We start from the raw sequence: 21,040 nt of genomic DNA on the forward strand, positions 1-21,040 counted from the left end.
TCCCTTTTCCAGGGGATCTCCCTGACTCAGGGATCAAACCCTGGTCTCCTGCGTTGCAGATGGATTCATTACTGTCTGAGCCACCAGGGTTAAATCGGTTTGCCGCACTAACAAGGCAAGGCCGGGAACTCACTGGGAACAGTTCAAACATCAGGGGGAATGGTCAGAAAACGGCTGTTGGTGTCCCTGCCCAGTGAGGGCTCGAGGGCCCCAAGGGGACTCAGATGACTTACTGGAGGTGGGGGATGACCAAAAGCCAAAGGCAGTGAGCAGAGGAGCATGTCTGCTCAGTCAGAAGACGCCCGCTGGGCTGCCAGGAGATCCTGACTCTCCAGGGCTGCTGTGCTGCTCTGGGCCGCCTCTGGAAGGTCATTCCCAGTCCCTGGGCCTCGCTTCCCCTTCCCCTCCCATACCGTCTTAAAAAATGTAACTCCTAATATGCCTCTGGAAGTTCATTCCCAGTCCCTGGGCCTCCTCCACCCAACCCCCCGGCCCTTAAAAAATGTGACTCCTAATACCCACCCCCATCTCAATAAGGAGCTAAAACCCAAGAAATGTTAAAAGGTGTTAAGGCCTTGGAGAAGGTTTTCACGGAGGGGCGGTGGCCCCAGCAGCAGGAGATGCAAAAGTGTTTGCGTTTCACACCAAAGGCAAGGGCATGAAAGTCGCATCCGACTCTTTGCGACCCCATGGACTGTAGTCCGCCAGGCTCCTCTGTCCATGGGATTCTCCAGGCAAGAATACTGGAGTGATAGCCATGCTCTCCTGTGGGGCATCTTCCTGACCCAGGGATCGAACCTATGTCTCTTATGTCTCCGGCATTGGTGGACGGGTTCTTTACCAGGAGCACCACCTGGGAAGCCCTGGTTCTGCACTAGCAGATACAACATAGTCTTTGCCTGGTCTCTGCCCTACATCTCCTGCCACAGAATTCCCCTGCTTCCCAAGGATACCAAGGCAAAGAAATATCTACAAACTCTGATTCCTTTCAAAGAGTGCCAGGAATTTTGAACATGGGTATAATTCATCTTCTAGGAATGGAAGTTTTTTTTTTTTGTTTCCGCACCATGCAGCTGTTTATATTAGGTTTGGTTTGACAGCCGATTCCGGCTTTATCTAAATGTGTCTTCCCCCACAGGCAGGGTGGACTTGCCCCTGAGTTAATCACGCATCACCTGCTGTGAGCCCAGACCTCAGAGAGGGAGGAGCAAGAGAGACTTAGCACTCACTCTGGGTCTCCGCAAAGCAGTGGATAATGATGCCGGATTCTTGTTTATAATTATGCTTAGCCAGAGAATTCCCCAAATTCATTGTCACATCTTGTTACAGAGACGTGCCTGCTCTGGAGGGGCCCCCTCCAGGTGCATCTCTGGGGAGCAGGCAAACAAAGGAAGAAATACGGGAGCCAAAGTCATTACTGGGATGAAAGTGACAGGATGGAGGGACTGTGAAGAAATGATATGCACAATTAGCCTGGCAAGTCTACAGACGCTACTCGTTGAGATTTCCCCTAATACACTGATGGGGCTTTGCAGCAGACTTTAGCTTCCGATCCGTCTTGGGAGTGACAACAACAGAGCACTGAGGTTGATTGGCAGCACCTCATAGGGCCCGTTTATGCATTCCCAAGCTTGCGTGAGAAGGGGAGGCAAACGCCTTCAGTACAGCAGTGGTCCCGGCCTCTTGTCAAGACTCGAGCCATCTTTCTCCCTGGTCTGGAAAGAGCTTTGGCTCCAGCACAAGGAGGTCAGTGGGAGAGGCCAAGTGAAGGTCAGACTACTTTCTCTTTCTTCTTTCTTTCTTGTCAGTCACGGTTAGTGACTGGATTTTTAAAGAGATCCAAAAGCACGAAGCGGGAGACTTGAATATTCTGATTTGCATATTCATGTCAAACCTGTGTTGCCAGCACTTGGTTATTTCAAAGGCTTGTTGCCAAGAGTCCAGCCCTGAAAGGCCTGAGCACGTCGGGGGCACCTGGGGCCGCTGTGAGAGGCTTAAGAAGGGAGAGCACCCTGCCCTTCCCTCCGCTTCTCTCTGCTGGTTCTCTGGTCTCCCCCGGGTGAAATGAAAGACACCTTCTCCAAGGAGCAGACTTCACCTGTCCACGCTCCTTTCTTCCTAAAGACACGTAAGCACATGAGCTGGGGGCACCAGAGAGGCACAGGACTTTGGAGATGACAGGTGTTTTTCCTGTATGCCTTGTAGTGTTTTTGATCACCATAATTGGATGTTTTCTGTGTTATTCTGGGTTATCCTGGGAGTGTTAGTCACTCAATCATGTCGGACTCTTTGTGACCCCGTGGACTGTAGCCGGTCAGGCTCCTCTGTCCATGGGCTTCTCCAGGCAAGAATGCTGGAGTGGATAGCCTTTCCCTTCTCCAGGGGATCTTCCTGACCAAGGATTGAACTCAGGTCTCCCACATTGCAGGTGGATTTTTTACCATCTGAGCCACAAGGAAAGCCCTAGAAGCTTCTGGGTTATCCTAGAAGCTAGCAATAGTGGGCCTGGGAGAAAGGTACTTTTCAGTCCGACAGAGGGAATCTGTTTTTACGGTGTTCTCACAGCACAAAACTACAGCATATCGGATTTAGATAGTCTACAAGCAGGAATTCTTCAGTAGGAAAAGCTATGAAACGAAGAAGTGAGTTTGTCTTGAAACGGGAGATTTTAATCCGTTGGAAGTGATATTTCTCAGGGGTAGAGAGATTGTATTCCTTCTCAATCAGTTTAAACAGGGTCCTTTCTGGGAATCTCAGGGATTTTATGAGTATCTGGCGCCCACTGGTGGCCAAATGGCAGTACTGGCCTTGCATGCTTTGTTCCTGACCAACATGGAGCACAGGTGTGAGGAGTCAGGAGCGGAATCTCAATGTACCTCCATTTGTTTCCTGGGGCCAGAGCTGTTGGGGGGAGTAGAGGCAGAGATGGGGCTGGCTGCAATAAGTGGCTTGTCCAGTCGCCTGACCGGGAAGCCATAGTGTCCTGCACCACACCACTTGGACAAAGGACTGACTGTATCCTTACTGAGAATCAACATGAGGGGACCAGGTCTGCGCAGTGGAATGACATCGACTTTGGGAATTAAAGAGACTAGAGCTCAACTCCTAACTTCTTGGACTAAACACTTAATCTTTTGGATGGAGTCACTTTCAGAATGGTGATAGGAATAAGTGCCAACAAAATGCCTGCTGCCTCTCAGTAAACCCCAGCACCCTTTGCCTCATGCCTGTCCCTCATCCCAAATTTGAAACAGCTCCCTGGGTCCAATTCACTTGACACACAGCTCTGTGGGCTGGCTTCATGCATATACTATTTCTTTATAAAAATATTATAAAGGTTTGTGGGTTTTTGTTTTTTGTAGCTTTGTGTGTTAGCTGCTCAGTCGTGTCCAGCTGTTTCCACCCCGTGGACTGTAGCCTGCCAGGCTCCTCTGTCCATGGGATTCTCCAGGCAAGAATATTGGCTGCTGCTGCTGCTAAGTCGCTTCAGTTGTGTCCAACTCTGTGTGACCCCATAGACGGCAGCCCCACAGGCTCCCCTGCCCTGGGATTCTCCAGGCAAGAACACTGGAGTGGGTTGCCATTTCCTTCTCCGATGCATGAAAGTGAAAAGTGAAAGTGATGTTGCTCAGCTGTGTCTGACTCTTCATGACCCCATGGACTGCAGCCCACCAGGCTCCTCCGCCCATGGGATTTTCCAGGCAAGAGTACCAGAGTGGGGTGCCATCACCTTCTCCAGGAAATCTTCCCAACCCAGGGATCAAACCCAGGTTCCTGCATGGCAGGCAGATTCTTTACCACCCGAGCCACCAGGTTTGCTGCTTTAATTGATTTTAAAAAGTGGTCTTGAGACATTCCTGGCGGTCCAGCAGTTAAGACTCTGCATTCCCCATGCAGGGGGCCTGGGTTCCATCCCTAGTTAGGAAACTAGGCCTAGCGCGTTACTACTAAAACCAACCCCCCCACCCCCATGCAACAAAGGTCCCACTTGCTGCAGCCAAGTAAATAAATGTTAAAAAAAAGAAAAACGCCTGCTGCCTGGCTCTCTCACCCCTGGTTCTCCCCTTTCCTTAACCTCTTTCCCAAACCCTTATTTAAAAGTCGGTCTCCCTTAAAATTGACCCTAAAGTAGCTCATGCGACCATCTCCATCTGAGATGTGGCCATTGCACTTAGACGATTATGAGACACAGCTGAGCCTTCAGGCATGCCCTGCCTGTTGGCCAGTGAGGAAATCCATTAATGGCCATCATGGAGGCACCAGGACCTCCAGACAGCAAACTCTCGTCTTGCTGATGTGTTTCTTCCGGCTTCACTAGAAGTTGTGAATAGATCTTCCTAGTGACCCACTCTAACGTAATATCAGAATATCTTCACAGCAAATATCAAGTCTTTTTCGCTTCTAGTTTTCCTCCTATCGTCATTCATTTGGGACAGCTTTTCTGTCACAGAGGAGTTGGGATTTAATCACAAAAAGCTTTTCTGCCTTCCATTGTCACCGTGGAGGGAAGAAAGAGAGATGACTGATTGCCTAGATAGGCAAGGTAAGAGGGGGATTCTTTACAGACTGCACAGACTAGCTTGTCTGACTGTGGCCTTAACTACTGGAAAGAGGATTAAGTAGAACACATGATTAGGTCATTGTGGAAACTGGTCATGTGTGTGGAAAGGGGCAGCAGACGTGGAGATACACAAATATCTGCTTGTCCAGGCCAGTCAGAGGTGTATGTGTGAGTGCGTATGTAGGGTCCTTGGGCATGAGAGCCAACCTCTCCCAAATCTCTAGTGTTCTCACCTGTAAAATAAGGCATCTTAATAGCACTTATCATAATGTTGAGATCATATCTGATAATGCATTACAGTCCACAGTCACATAAAAAGTGTTTAATAGTGTGTCCACTATTTTTAATGGACTATTATTCATTCACTTTCTTTCTCCTTTAACTGATTTTGGGTTCATCTGGTACCTTTGGAAACTTCCTTGGCAATTTACAGAAGTACAGGTGGTCTTACTTCACTTCCTGCTGAAATGGAAGGGCAATTGTTATTTTAACCTTCTAGGGGCTTCCCAGGTAGCTCAGTGGTAAAGACTCTACCTGCCATGCAGGAGACATGAGAGATGCTGGTTCAATCCCTGTGACGGGAAGATCCCCTGGGGAAGAAATGGCAACCCACTCCAGTATTCTTGCCTGGTGAATCCCCTGGATAGAGGAGCCTGAAGGGCTAGTCCCTGGGGTCACAAAGAGTCAAACATGACTTAGTAACTGAACAACAACAAGGGATGAAATACAGAGAGGGGTCTGTATTTTTGCAACAGGACATTCTGCCAGCTCCCAACTTGGCTCTGAAACCAGAAGATGCTCAGGAAATGCTTGTCACCTAAACTGGAGCCAATACAATGCTTACTAGGAAATACGCCAAGTGCAGGCACCCCCTCATATACCCTCTGTCTAGCACAAGTCTTCTGGGAGGGTGTCCCAAGTGGGGTCCCCTTGGTTTGTACTTAGTTTGGGTTTAAATGGATATTTGTAACCAAGACTTTTAAGTCATGTCCCCTAAATGATGTTTCTCTTGTCCCTTAAAAACAGACAGGACCTCCTGATCATGTTACATAGCCCACTTTCACCTTACTTTTTTCCACAGTGCCCTTGTCAGAGTGTTGGAGTTGATCATGATGGCTCAAGTTCAATAACCAACCATAGCATTTCCTGTGGTTTCCATTGCATTTCATTACACTGTATTAGAAAAGTACAAGAGGAAATGGTGTTATGTTACCCAGGAGAAAAGCGATGATTTCAGCAGTTTTCTGATAGTGCAGAAGCAATCAACACCAGATCCAAATGCCACTGAAGATTTTGTCTGAGAGCCCATTCTTCCAAGATGAACATGGTGGTTGTTTCTGATATGATTTTCACAGTTCAAAACTTTGTATGGAAGACCAAGTAGATTGATTTCACTGGTAAGAGATATAATTTGGTACTGTGGCTTGGATAATTTAAAAATATATGCTCCTTGAGTGAGAAGGGCCCTTGGCAGCATCTGTTGCTGGGGCCTGCCTCTAAGAGGCGTCCTACATACAAGCTGATGGTCCTCACTGCTACCCGGCTGCTCTAGGTGCTGCGTAAGTTGAGAATCCTTTTCTGAGCTCTCATCTTCTTTGTAACCACCTTGCAAGGTGGTCGTGTGAGAAATGGACGAGGTAGTTTGGCATAGAAAACAGTGCTTGCTGTGAGTGGAGTAGCTGCTCAATATATGGTACCAGCATCACGGATGTCATCATCATCGTCAATATTATCATCACTATCTTGTTTCTGCAACTCTTCTGGAGTCAGGGACCTTAGATTTCTATTGAGCCCTGCTTTGGGGTGTCTCATCTTTCTCACAGGAGAAGCAGCCTATTTCTTATCGGAGCCTCATTCTGTGGTTGCTCTGACAGAAAATGTTGCTCAAGTCTTCTCATCTTTCAGGGCATCTGTTCCCTTTTCTTTGAACTTAGACAATAGATCAGAGATCTGAAGGGCCTAGAAGCTCTGCTCTCTCTGTTGGAACACTCTTCTAGTAACTGAAGCTTTGCCAGGTCCATCCTGTACCTTGGACTGCCTTCCTCTAGAGTCCCAGCACCTTGGCGAGGACTCTCCATGGGGTGTGTGCTGGGAAAACAGTGACCGATGGATATTTTGTGTGTGTGTGTGTGTGTGTGTGTGTGTGTGTGTGTGTGTTTTCTCATGTCTTATTTCTTTCCCTTTTCATTACTCTGAGGGCTCTGCTGTAGTTTCAATCCCTTTTTATTACACTTAACTTAAACAACTGGGGAGAACAAAAGTCACTGATCTTGCCTTTGGCCAGTGATCCAAACAGGCTGAGAGTGGGGCTGACCTACAGTAAGTTCTGCCATAAACAAAGGCTGATTTGAGAAGATTTCAAATGAACAGGACGAACAATCACAATCACTGACATTTATTGAGGATTGTGCTAATCTTTGATATGCATTCACTAATTCTTATAACCATCTGAGGGACAGTCTATAGATGAGGAATTTAAAGTTGAGAAACTGTGTTCCTGCTCAGGGTGAATCTAGTGTGAAGGCTGGAGCTTAGTTTTAACTCCAGCAGCTTGATCCAAGAGTCCTTGTTCTCAACCAGTTGTGAAGCACTTCTGAACAGATTTATGACAATTTTATAAAGGTATTCCCTTGGGAAAGATGCTTAAAGGGAAGAAGGCGGACCAGGTGAGCGCCTACATATTACTTTCACCCCAAGATTCTGCCAAACCAATGCCATGTTGAGAATATCCCATGGTTCTGGAATAAAGTAGCCCATGGTGGTAGCTTTGGCACAGTGCTAAGTAATCCGCCTGCAAATGTGAGAGACCAGGTTCAATCCCTGGGCCAGGAAGATCCGCTGGAGAAGGGAATGGCAGCCCACTCCAGTATTCTTGCCTGGAGAATTCCATGGACAGAGGAGCCTGGCGGGCTACAGTCTATGGGTTGCAAGGAATTAGATGTGACTGAGTGACGGAGCACTCCCTGTGAGCTCTATTGGATGGCTTAGACAACAGAAATGTATTGTCTTTCCAGGAGTTCTAGAGGCCAGGAGTCAGGGTTGTCTCCTTCCAAGGGCCGTGAGGGAAGGATCTGTTCCAGGCTTCACCCCTTGGCTTACAGATGCCCTTCTCCCTGAGTCTTTTCACATTATGTTGTTTTCTCTCTCTCTCTGTGGGTCTATGTCCAACCTTCCCTATTTATAAGGATATCAGCCATACTGGATGAGGGCCCACTCTAATGACCTCACTGTAACTTGATTTCCTCTGTAAAGACCTTATCTCTAAATACGGTCACATTGGGAGGTACCAGAGGTTATGACTCCATCATATCTTTTTTGCAGGGGGGCCTAATTCAATGCCATAACATCTCCCCTTTGTCATTCTGAAGTAATAATCAGCAAGGGGGCAGTTTACTTTAACAGGAACTCTCCGACAGGCCTTGGAGTCAAGTGGAGTAACTTTGTTAATGCCTCATTTGCTACTGTTAGTCAATAATCCAATTAGCTGATTTCTAGATTCTCATCTACAAAAGTAAGAAAAAAAGAAGAAAAGGAAGGATTCAGTCAGTGCCTAACTTTAGAACCCTTGGCTGTTAATGAAATGGAACGAACTCTCAGTGTATCAAACACTATTTAGGAATTAGATATCCCCCAAGAGAATGTATTGTTTTCAAACTGGTTTCCTTAAAGAGTTAATTAGCCTCTGGTAGAGGAGCTTACCTTCAGCACCATTTATTAATGCGTTGGTGATTCCACTTGGAACTGCTCATGTTGGTAAGCAGCGCTCTTCAGAACTATTTACAACTAACACTATTATCTCCTTTCTTATTTCATTCAAAATAAAGAGCACTGCTGCAACTAAATTAGAGAGGAAACCAGGCTGTAGGGAATACAAACTTCAAGATGTATTAATGAAAGAGTAACAGCACCATGATTTAATGAATTCATGTGTTGATTTAAGGCTGAAGAAATGAAATGCTGACTTCACAGCTGCCTGTTGCCTAAGCCTGGGTCAGATTTACACAGGAAACTAAAGCTTGTTTTAAAGACTTCTACACTCTTGTTCATTAATGTTTGAATGTGTTGTGGAGGAAAGTGTGTGGAGTCCAGCACTGCTGCCATTGTGTAAAAATGGATGCAGGGAGGACTCTATATCCATAGTTATTTACACATCTCGGGAAGGCCTTGTGAGAAGCTACTAGCTAGGGACTAGAGGCCTGGTGGGAAGAAAACTAGGTTTCTACTATACACGCTGAATGCTTTAATTTATTTAAACTTCATCCATTGATAAAAAGCAAGTCCATGTTTTGGATAATTGCACACACTTCTGGTTGCTAAGGTGGGGTGGGGGAGTGAGGGGAGAGATGGATTGGGAGGTTGGGCTTACCAGATGTGAGCTATTATATAAATAACAAACAAGCAACAATGTCCTACTGTATACAGAAAATTATATTCCCTATCCTATGATAAGCCATAAGGAAAATAATATTAAATATGTATATATGTATCTCAAATCACTGTTGTGCAGCAGGAACTAATACAACATTGTAAATCCACTACACTTCAATTAAAAAGTTGCTAGGTAAATATATATTCCATAGGGAATGTCCCTCCTTCTTTTGATTTTCCTGCTATAGCTTAGCTCTCCCTCTCTTTCCATCTCTTCCTGAAAGTGGAGTATTTGAACTATTCAAAAACATGGACATTTCAAGCTCCTTGGAACCTCGAAGAATCCTTCTGGGCTCTGGGCATGGTATGAAGTTCAGCTGAAGTTCATCTTGAGGTCTGTGAGCGCCTCTTTGAGCACGACCCCTCTTCTTTCCCCTTGTCAGAGGCTAAGACAGCTTTCAAGGCTTGAAGAAATAGTACTCCAGACCTTGTGAGAAGCTGGGTGAGAGACATTTGGCCTATGGCTTCCTCAGGCTTTGGAGACTGGGAATTCTTTGCTGTCTTTACTGGTATATGCTATATCTGAGGAAAGCCCTTTGCCCCAGTCACAGATTCTTAGGTTTGCGAGTCTGCAAACATCAACCAAGTCAGCCACCCCAACCCCCTGTTACTTGAATCCCTTCTCCAGCATTTCCCCGCCAAGTGCTGTTCTTCCTGTGCTCACCCACCAGCTGTGCTTAGCTTCAGGCAAGCTTTTACTGGCAAAAAAACACCTCCTTATATGATGCTGACCTTGAATTTCATGTGACTTTCACCCATGACCCTGGACCTTTCTCTTTGCCATCTGGAAATGAGTTTAATTCTTGTTTCACAGGGAGACTCCTTCAGGTGGGTTGTCTTCCCTCAGGCTCTCCTTCCAAGTAAACAGCACAAGAGTTTTCAGCTCTGCTCCAGCTCCTACTCGATTTCCCGGCCCCCCTCTTCAGAATATCTGTGGCCACACAAGAGTGGGGCTCGGGTCAGTGAAGGCTCAATTTTACCAGCGCTCTGAGCAGTTGGGAGGAGACACAGCCATCATCAACCTTACTCTCTATGCTGTAAATTTAAAGTTTAAACCAAGATTGAAACATCATTTACATTTTTCTTCCTTGTGAGGGACGGTGGAGGAGGGCTTTTACATCATCACATCATTACGTCACACTGTTGCCTCACTTTGAGCTGATGTTACATGAAATGCCCCAGTCACTTCCACGGCGTGGCTCTGAGTCCCGTGCTTGCTTTATTGGAACCACAGTGAGGCCCTGCTTCCTCCCCTTTATCGTTTTGTCTTGCCAGTCTGTGGTGAAAACTCACAGACGCATTCTAGACCCAGATTCTGTTCTATGGTTTTCCTCTGGTGGGCTGACGAATCTCTTCATCTAAGTTGATGGTAAAAGCGCTTCTCTCTGGGGCAGAACTTGGGTCAGATTCTATTCCCTTTAGAAGGGAAGGCATGCCAGTGGAGGGAGGGGCATGAAGAAGACTTGAGTGTTTGGAGAGTGTTTGTCCTTTTTTCCACTTGATCTTCCTTGAAGCACACAGGCTCTCCATTGAGGTGCACAGGCTTATCCAGCTGTGGTACAAGCCACGTGTGATCTTAGTTCCTTAACCCGGGATCGAACCTGCATTCCCTACTCTGGAATTCTTAACCAGTGGACCACCAGAGAAGCCCCTTGAGAGTTTTCTGACCAGACTCCCTTATATCCAGAACGAGCACTGGAATTTGTAAAGTATGGAGATAACCGTATTTCTGCTTGTGAAAACAAAGCAGAATTTCTTTTTTATTTTTTAATATAAATTTATTTATTTTAATTGGAAGCTAATTACTTTACAATATTGTATTGGTTTTGCCATACATCAGCATGAATCCGCCACAGGTATACACATGTATACAGTTGCTGGTATACAGTGTGAATCCTGAACCCCCTCCAACTTCCCTCCCCGTACCATCCCTCTGAGTCATCTCAGTGCACCAGCCCCACGCATCTTAGAAGGGTATTAGCAGCAGTGGTAGAGAGTAAGTAGGAAAATGAGAAGAGCTTGCATTTCCCTCAAGGGTTCAAGAACATGGAGAAGGAGCCAGGGGGTTCACTGGCCAGGAGGCAGCCTTATGCTTTCTGTACTCAGAACTTTAGCACTTTTCATTTAGGATGGCTATAGAGTTCCAGAAAAAAAACTTGAAGAAAACATTTTGGGATTAAAGTCCACTGTTAATTTTTCTCTCTCACTCTCTTCTTCTTCTTCTTCTTTTTTTTTGAAGAGGAAATATAGGAACTGTTAGGGTTAAAAGCGACTTGGACGTTAGGATCCTCTTTTGTAAGATCAGTCAGTAAAAGTGACTGTTGTGTAATAGTTGTAAAGATTAGGTGAGAAAATGCAGGAACAGTCCTCTGGGTGAACCCTGACTCATTTGAAAGGCTCAGTGGACACACTATTATTATCATGATGGCTGTAGAAACAGTGGCCGTTTTCCCCCCTCTCCTCTCCACTGATCATTTTTGGCTCAAAAATAATGAAGAACATTCTATTAACTAGAGCTAGTCAACAAGGTAATTGGAGGTGGAGATGGTCCCATTTTTCAGTGGTACTGGAGCAGAAACTTGTCCTACTGGGAATGTTGTTAGTGGAAGTTACTCTGTGAGACAGTCTAAGCTATGTGTTCTGCTCAGCCAAGTCGGAGTGTCCAGCTACATTCCTAGTAATATCTTCAGTGTGTTAGTGGTAGGAGGTCCAAGTGCTACCTTGGCCCAGCTAAGATCCCCTCATTTCTCTCATTAGTGTTTCCAGGGCTAGTGGCAGCCACAGTGACTAGGATCAGTAGGATCACTGTCCACCCCATTACCCCCAAGTGATATTTAGAGGATTATTTCTCTGCATTGCAAAAAATACAGCCATAGGGAAACATAGGCTTCACAGGGTCTTACTCTGCCGTTCCTTTTTCCTTTTTCTGATCTTAAAAGCCTAGAGATTCGCATGTACACCCGTGGTGGATTCATGTCAGTGTATAACAAAACCAATACAGTATTGTAAAAGTAAAATGAAGTAAAAATAAAAAAAATTAAAAAAAAAGAATAAAATAAATAAATAAATAAAAGTTAAAAAAAAAAAAAACAGCCTAGAGATTCAAAGAGTTGATCTTGGGTTCAGGACAGATCATCTAAGGCCCTTATTAAGATTAGTGAAAATTATTTACACATAAATATATGAAACAACAACAATAAATAAAATCAACAACAAAAAAGAAAAAAGAAAGAACAAAATACAGTTAGATAGAAGATTGCAAGCACCTGAGGAATGATGTACAAGTGCTTTTGTTATTTTACCACAAGTGAGAAAATTTTTAAAATAGAATCTAGGAAAATAAAACAGTGTGTATTTATATATGCTATAAACTATGCATTTCTCTATGCACAGTCATTATGGGCTAGGCAATACTCATGTTAGATTAATTTAATAGAGATTTTGCTTCTGTAGATCCAGTATTGAAGTTTAGAAAACTACTCTGTAAGATGCAATTTCTATATAATTACAGTGGTTCTGAGCATGAGTTCTGGCATCAGCCTGCCTGGGTTTGAACACTGGCCCACACCTGGGCAAATTGTTCACCCCTCTGTGACTTCATTTCACTGTCTCCAAAAAACATACCTCCAAAATATATAAGGAACTATTCCAACCTAATAGCCAAAAACCAAATAACCTGATTTTTAAAATGGGCAAAAGACTTAAATAGACATTTCTTTGAAGAAGATATTCAAATGACTTACAGGTACATTAAAAGATGCTTAATATCACTAATCATCAAATAAGGTAAATTAAAACCATAATGAAGTATCACCTTACACCTGTTAGGGTGGCTGTTGTCAAGAAGGCAAAAGATGTGTTGGTGAGGATGTAGAGAAACTAAATGCTTAAGCGTTGTTGATGGGAATGTAATATGGTACAGTTGCTTTGGAAAACACTATGAAGTTTCCTCAAAAAAATTAAAAATGATCCAGCAGTCCCACTTCTGGGCATTTAATCCAAAAGGAGTGAAATCAGAATCATGAAGAGATATTTGTGCTTCCATGTTTATTGTAACACTGTTTAAAAATAGCCAAAATGTGGAGAAACAAAAGAAAGATTCACCTATAGATGAATGGGTTAAAGACAATGTGGTGTATACACACAGTGCAATATTATTCAGCCTTAAAAAAGAAGAGAATTCTATATGCCTCAACTAGGATGAACTTAAAAGACATTACTCTGAGTGAAATAAGCCAGTCACAGAAGGACAGCTATTGCATGTTAATACTTAGATGAGGTAATAGTCAAACTCATAGAAGCCAGGAGTAGAATGGGGGTTGCCAGGGACTGAGGGGATTGGGCAATGGGAAGCTGTTCTTCAACTGGTATAAAATTTCATTTATGCAAGATGATTGAGCTCCTGAGATCTGTTGTATAACATCATGCCTAAGTTTACAATATTGTATTGTATACTTCATTTGTTAAGAGGGGGGATTTTATGTTGTGTTCTTACCACATTAAAAACCAATGAAAAGCAAAAAAAAAAAAAAAAAAAAAACCACACACACACACAGAAAAACAACCCACCAAAAACCTGTATCTAAGAGATGGTTGTGTGCTTAGTCGCTCAGTCGTGTCTGACTCTTTGAGACTTCATGGACCGTAGCCCACCAGGCTCCTCTGTCCATGGGGATTCTCCAGGCAAGAATACTGAAATGGGTTGCCATGCCCTCCTCCAGGGGATCTTCCCAACCCATGGATTAAACCCAGGTCTCCCACATTGCAGGTGGATTCTTTACCATCTAAGCCACCAGGGAAGCAAAGCAGGTAAGGCGGAATCCAGATGGTTAGGGTTAGGTAAAATCATTCATGCAATGTACAAATGCTTTAAGAACCTGACATGCACTCAGGGTTAAATAACCATTATTATATTCTTATTATACCAGTGGGAACCCAGGTTGCTTGGATTACTTGATCCAAGTTACCATCATTAGTTGGGTGGCATCATGCTTAAGTTCTAGTCACCATAAATCAGAGGGAAAAACAGACCTAGAGGATTGAGAGTAAATATTTAACTTAGGTGTTTGACTGGTTGGCTTTGGTCAGAGCTTATGCTGTGCAGCTATAGGGATTGCTTTCCATCTCCAGTTTCTCAAAAGGAGCTGAAATGAAACTGTTCAGGGCAGTTGCTGGTATACAGTGTGACAGGATGCTGCGTTGCTTTGCAAGGCCTGTTTCAGACTAGGGCACTATTTATTTCCAGGGACAAATCAGGCAAGAGCTGTGATCTGGCTCTTTCCTGGGCAGATGCTATGTGTAAAATGAGCTTAGAAAGCTTGTTAAACCAGAATCTGCATTCAGTTCAGTTCAGTTCAGTCGCTCAGTTGTGTCCAACTCTTTGCGACCCCATGAGTCACAGCACGCCAGGCCTCCCTGTCCATCACCAACTCCCGGAGTTCACTCAAACTCACGTCCATCGAGTCAGTGATGCCATCCAGCCATCTCATCCTCTGTCATCCCCTTCTCCTCCTGCCCCAAATCCCTCCCAGCATCAGAGTCTTTTCCAATGAGTCAACTCTTCGCATGAGGTGGCCAAAGTACTGGAGTTTCAGCTTTAGCATCATTCCTTCCAAAGAAATCCCAGGGCTGATCTCCTTCAGAATGGACTAGTTGGATCTCCTTGCAGTCCAAGGGACTCTCAAGAGTCTTCTCCAACACCACAGTTCAAAAGCATCAATTCTTTGGTGCTCAATCTTCTTCACAGTCCAACTCTCACATCCATACATGACCACAGGAGAAACCATAGCCTTGACTAGACGGACCTTTGTCGGCAAAGTAATGTCTCTGCTTTTGAATATGCTTTCTAGGTTGGTCATAACTTTTCTTCCAAGGAGTAAGCATCTTTTAATTTCATGGCTGCAGTCACCATCTGCAGTGATTTTGGAGCCCAAAAAATAAAGTCTGACACTGTTTCCACTGTTTCCCCATCTATTTGCCATGAAGTGGTGGGACTGGATGCCATGATCTTCGTTTTCTGAATGTTGAGCTTTAGGCCAACTTTTTCACTCTCCACTTTCACTTTCATCAAGAGGCTTTTTAGTTCCTCTTCACTTTCTGCCATAAGGGTGGTGTCATCTGCATATCTGAGGTGATTGATATTTCTCCCGGCAACCTTGATTCCAGCTTGCATATAAGTTAAATAAGCAGGGTGACAATATATAGCCTTGACGTACTCCTTTTCCTCTTTGGAACCAGTCTGTTGTTCCATGTCCAGTTCTAACTGTTGCTTCCTGACCTTCATACAGATTTCTCAAGAGGCAGGTCAGGTGGTCTGGTATTCCCATCTCTCTCAGAATTTTCCACAGTTTATTGTGATCCACACAGTCAAAGGCTTTGGCATAGTCAATAAAGCAGAAATAGATGTTTTTCTGGAACTCTCTTGCTTTTTCCATGATCCAGCGGATGTTGGCAATTTGATCTCTGGTTCCTCTGCCTTTTCTAAAACCAGCTTGAACATCAGGAAGTTCACGGTTCTCGTACTGCTGAAGCCTGGCTTGGAGAATTTTGAGCATTATTTTACTAGCATGTGAGATGAGTGTAATTGTGCGGTAGTTTGAGCATTCTTTGTCGTTGCCTTTCTTTGGGATTGGAATGAAAACTGACCTTTTCCAGTCCTGTGGCCACTGCTGAGTTTTCCAAATTTGCTGGCATATTGAGTGCAGCACTTTCATAGCATCATCTTTCAGGATTTGAAACAGCTCAACTGGAATTCCATCACCTCCACTAGCTTTGTTAGAACCCTAGTAATTTTAATGCCTCATATAGAAGAATGGATTTACTCATATTTTTTTTAAGAAGTGAATCATGTTGATGTATGGCAAAACCAATACAATATTGTAAAGTAATTAGCCTCCAATTAAAATAAATAAATTTATATTTTTTAAAAAAAGAAGTGAATCACAGAGTTGAAGAATGCCAGCAGTGTATCAGCAGAATTGTCTTATTTTTCAACACGCAAAAACTTATGAAACTGTTGGCCAGTATTATCTTTATAAACAGTGGTGTAGATTAAGTTGTCACAAATAATTCATAAATATTAAAAAAAAAACTTTTAATTTTGAAAATGTTTAGCTCTTCCCTCCACACTGATGAGACTGAGATATCTTGTGTTCTTGAGAATTTTTGGGATTAATAGAGTGGAGAAGCGCTGAAACTGATAATTTTTCTTAGACGCTCCTGGAAATTTCCCTCATTAAATGTTGGGCTGGGTTTCCCACAGAAGTTTCAGAGTTTCTGGGGAGATTTTAAATAGAAAGGGATTCTCTTCAGCCTGGATTACGTAGACATGCCCTGCCTACAGGCAGAAAAATGGACAAAATGAGGTCTGATGCTCCCTTTTTCTGTGACCACTGAACCCTAAGTCTCAGCTTAGACACAGGCTCCTTCACAGTGTCTCTGGACCAACAGGTCATGAGAAATCTCTATGGCAACAAACCAGCATTAGGGAGCCCCTTGCAGAAATACTCAAAGGCTTGAGGAAGTTACAGGATTTTGTCTGAAAAGACACACTGACAGCACACGTAATGCAGCTGGCAAGCTTGATCTTAAGTGCTAGACTGCACCTTGGAAGGATTAACACAGGCTTATTTCTGCATTTATTCAACACATATTTACTGAACACTGGTCTATATGCCAGCACTCTGCTAGTCAAAGGAATAGGAAGATAAGCAAACCAGCGTGGGTCCTGATTTCATGAAACTTATAAATTTTGATAAGAAAGGCCAGTATTGCCTAACTTACCTGTCACACAGATACATAATTACAGAGTGTTATAAGCTCCTTGACGTAAATTACAGACTGCGGTGAGAATGTATAAGATGGGAATGTCGTTGGAATGAAGAGATGGTGGTAGGAATTTGGACTTGTATGGGCTTGTCCGAGAAGGAGTCTGTAGGATGAAGAAACTAGACAAGCAGGTAAACTGGGAACGCTCTAGGGAGAAGCATGGGCAAAGGTCCTCAGATGGCAAAATGAAGACAGCAGCCTAAAATGAAGGTTTGTGAAGTGTGCTGGGACAATGTGGTTTACGTCATGTATTTTAATCTTAGTCAAAGGGCAATGGGAACACACTGAAGAGTCTGGGGAAGTGGAAGCGGGGAGAAAAGCGGCAAGATCAGACTTTAATTTTGAGCAATCTGACTGCAGTGAGGAGAAACCATCGAAGGCACACAGAGTAAATATGCTGCAGTTGAGGTAAGAGATGACAGAAACTTGGACAAATGGTTGCCCTAGAGGTCAAGAGGAGTAGATGGACCCGAGATCTCCTTCAGCTCAGTTCACTTCAGTTCAGTAGCTCAGTCGTGTCTGACTCTTTGCGACCCCATGAATCGCAGCACACCAGGCCTCCCTGTCCATCACCAACTCCCGGAGTTCACTCAAATTCACATCCATCGAGTCAGTGATGCCATCCAGCCATCTCATCCTCCGTCATCCCCTCCTCCTCCTCCTGCCCCCAATCACTCCCAGCATCAGAGTCTTTTCCAATGAGTCAGCTCTTCACATGAGGTGGCCAATGTACTGGAGTTTCAGCTTCAGCATCATTCTTTCCAAAGAACACCCAGGGCTGATCTCCTTTAGAATGGACTGGTTGGTCTCTTTGCAGTTAGGAGATAACATTGATGGTACTTGGTGCTGGACCCAGAAAGAGTTGGTGGAGTGAGGGAGATAGAAACTCCAGGTTTGAATGTATTATTCACATAGAGCTACATCAGACAGAGCTGGCTTTTTAGATCAGATCAAGGGAAAGATCTGGAACACTTTCTTGGTCCCTCTAAACTAAGTGGGGAGGGACCTCCCTAGCTTGAAGTGGTAGAAGATGATATCTCAATTCATCTTTTAAAAAAAAAATTTATTTGGCTGTGCCAAGTCTTAGTTGTGGCATGTGGGATCTAGCTCCCTAACCAGGGATTGAACCCAGGCCCCCTGCATTGGGAGTGCAGAGTCTTAGCCACTGAACCACCAGGGAAGTTCCTCAATTCATCTTGACCAGGGATTCCTGGAGAAGCCCATCTAAGGTATCCTGAGCAGTGGCCTCAGTCTTTGGTTTACCTTTTTTTTTTTTAAAAAAAATTAATTTATTTATTTTAATTGGAGGCTAATTACTATACAATATTGTAGTGGTTTTTGCCATACATTGACATGAATCAACCATGGATGTATATGCGTTCCCGATCCTAAACCTCCTTCCCACCTCCCTCCCCATCCCATCCCTCAGGGTCATCCCAGTGCACCAGCCCTGAGCACACTGTCTCATGCACCGAACCTGGACTGGCGATCTGTTTCACATAGGGTAATGTACATGTTTCAATGCTGTTCTCTCAAATCATCCCACCCTTGCCTTTTCCCACAGATTCCAAAAGTCTGTTCTTTACATCTGTGTCTCTTTCGCTATCTTGTATATAGGGTCATCATTACCATCTTTCTAAATTCCATATATATGCATTAATATACTGTATTGGTGTTTTTCTTTCTGACTTACTTCACTCTGTATAATAGGCTCCAGTTTCATCCACTTCTGGTTTACCTTAAGCTCTGTTAAGAAAGGGACTATGTCTTTTTCTTGACTGTTGGCCAGGGCTTAGCAGAAAGCCCAGCACATATGTCCACCAAAATATTATTGATAAATATATGATATTTTCCCAAGAGCACAGAGAATATAAGAAGCAATGGCGAGATGGGGAGAAGTCTAGAAACCTATACTTCAGACCTTTGGCGCAGTGACCATTCCTTCCTCCTAGGTCATGTGCTTTTGTTGAGACTATGCCTTTCTACTTCAAATACCCTCATCTCCTCATTTAGTTGAAAAAGCTTTAAAAGTTGCTCGGGTGAATATATTTGGTTTTATTTTGAAGTGATACCATAATTTGGCAGCATTTATTTAAGTATAGCATTTTTTTTCAGTTGGATGAAACAGGGAGTTATCCATTGTAACTACATGGAGAAACAAGTAGAGAAGTCAGGTCTATGCAAAACAAAGGCAATAACCATTAGGAAAGTTCAGGACTTCCCAGGTGGCTCAGACAGTAAAGAATCTGCCAGAGATTCTTGCAGGAGACCCAGGTTCTATTCCTGGGTCAGGAAGATCCCCTAGAGAAGGAAATGGCAACCCACTCCAGGATTCTTGCCTGGAGAATTCCAAGGACAGAGGAGCCTGGCGGGCTACAGTCCATGGGGTCACACAAAGTCACACATGACTGAGCATGCATGCACTAGAGCTCAACTACACAGTGGAAAGTTCAGCAAGGGAGGTTCTGGAAGATTCTAAAAGTCTGGGCAGCCCTAGGGGCCTGGAAGGTTGGGGAGCAGCAGGCTAGATTTGTTTTACAATATTTATTTACTTGGCTGCATCAGGTCGTAGTTGTGGGCATGTGGGATCTTTAGCTGTGCCATGTGGGATCCAGTTCCCTGACCAAGCATCAAACCCAGGCTCACCTGAATTGAGAGCATGGAGCCTTAGCCACTGAACCACCAGGGAAGTCCCAGGTTAGATATTTTTAAAGCAATGAAATGAACCCAAGATCTAGGAATTCAAGGTGAGAAGGAGAAGCCTCAGCAAACGATGTGGATGAACTTCACCTCCAAGGACAAGATGAGTGACAGTTGCCTAGTGTTAATTCCAACCAGAAGAAATCAGGGATGTACAGGTGGAATGGTCTCTGGGCCTTGTAGGACCAAGATGGAGATGAGTCCACTGATAGGTAGTGAGGATAGTTGAGATAACTTTGCTTGAGAATTTTTCTTTTTTCTTTTTTTGAGAAGTTTTCTATATGATTCTTGCTGTGACTGTCTTCATTTTCATGTAAAATGGATGAGTGTATCTTTTCTCAAAATAATGAAACATACGGACCTGATACCATTGGAAATTTGTTTTTGAAAGTCATCAATATGTTGTAAATGTCAAAGGAGGAAACTCCTTCATAGGCAGATGTTTCCAGAAAGGTGAGTAAAAATGAATAGGATTACTGACATCTTCAAAAGAACATGGTTTTAAGCAGCAGATATTAAATATTTTCTTCACAGTAAATTCAGTGTGTGTGTGTGTGTGCATGCACATGCATGCACAAATATACACACTAGATAATTTCCCCAACTCTTTCACTCTGTGTTATTCTGTGGTTGCCCAAGTATGTTAGTTGCACGGTTGTGCCTGACTCTTTGCGACCCCTTGGACTGTAGCCCGACAGACTCCTCTGTCTATGGGATTCTCCAGGCATGAACACTGGAGAAGGTTGCCATTTCCTTTTCCAGGGGATCTTCCAAACCCAGGGACTGAATCCCAGTCTTCTGCAAAGAGGTAGATTCTTTACCATGCAAAGAGGTAGATTCTTTACCATCTTAGCCACCAGGGAAGCCCATATTATCCTGCAACAGATATTAAAATTTGACACTTTGGGTTTTTTCATATAAATATTCAACCAACCTTTGTGAGTGATACTGGGTGCTGGAGTTTGGGGAAGCATCTGTTTAGGCAGTTCCTTTTGGATGGGGTGTGGGTTCAGAGTCAACCCAGTTTAGAACCATTAAATGAGCCAGCAGCAGGCCTGCTCTCACCGTAACTGCCGGTACAAGAGAGTCTCTGAATTTAGCTCTGTATTTTCATGGGGCTTTAGAGACACCTCACATACTGGATTTCCCAACCATCTCAAGCGTAAGTTGTAAAAGAGTCTATGTCTCGTTACATTTACAAGCCTCAGGATAAACACAGGCTCCACATTTTTCTTCTTTTGGAATGACAAGTTCCTCTGCTGTTACCACCTATCCGCAGATGGTGGTCCTGGAATCTCTCTACCCACACGTTTATACCTGTTTCTCTTTTTCAGTCCTCTTATTCCTTTTCTCATTTTCCTTCCCTCCTCCTTGCACTCTTACCTAGCATTTTTCTGCTGCCCCTTAGCTTCTACCAGTCTCACAATGCCCCATTACCCTTTCTTCTCCTGCCCCCATTGACGCTCACAGAACCGGGTTCCAGTCCTTCAGAATCTTATTCTCAGCAAGATAGTACATCCAATC

At 43.9% G+C, this 21,040-nt stretch overlaps 1 non-coding gene across 1 annotated transcript; it reads right to left on the minus strand.

The window, feature by feature from the left end:
* Positions 1–17,923: 17,923 nt before the first annotated feature.
* TRNAG-CCC (transfer RNA glycine (anticodon CCC)) lies at positions 17,924–17,996 on the minus strand. The gene has a single exon. It is a non-coding gene; the product is annotated as a tRNA-Gly (tRNA).
* Positions 17,997–21,040: the final 3,044 nt, after the last annotated feature.

The sequence above is a fragment of the Ovis aries genome, chromosome 2, assembly GCF_016772045.2.
Source record: "Ovis aries strain OAR_USU_Benz2616 breed Rambouillet chromosome 2, ARS-UI_Ramb_v3.0, whole genome shotgun sequence".
NCBI classification, from domain to species: Eukaryota; Metazoa; Chordata; class Mammalia; order Artiodactyla; family Bovidae; genus Ovis; species Ovis aries.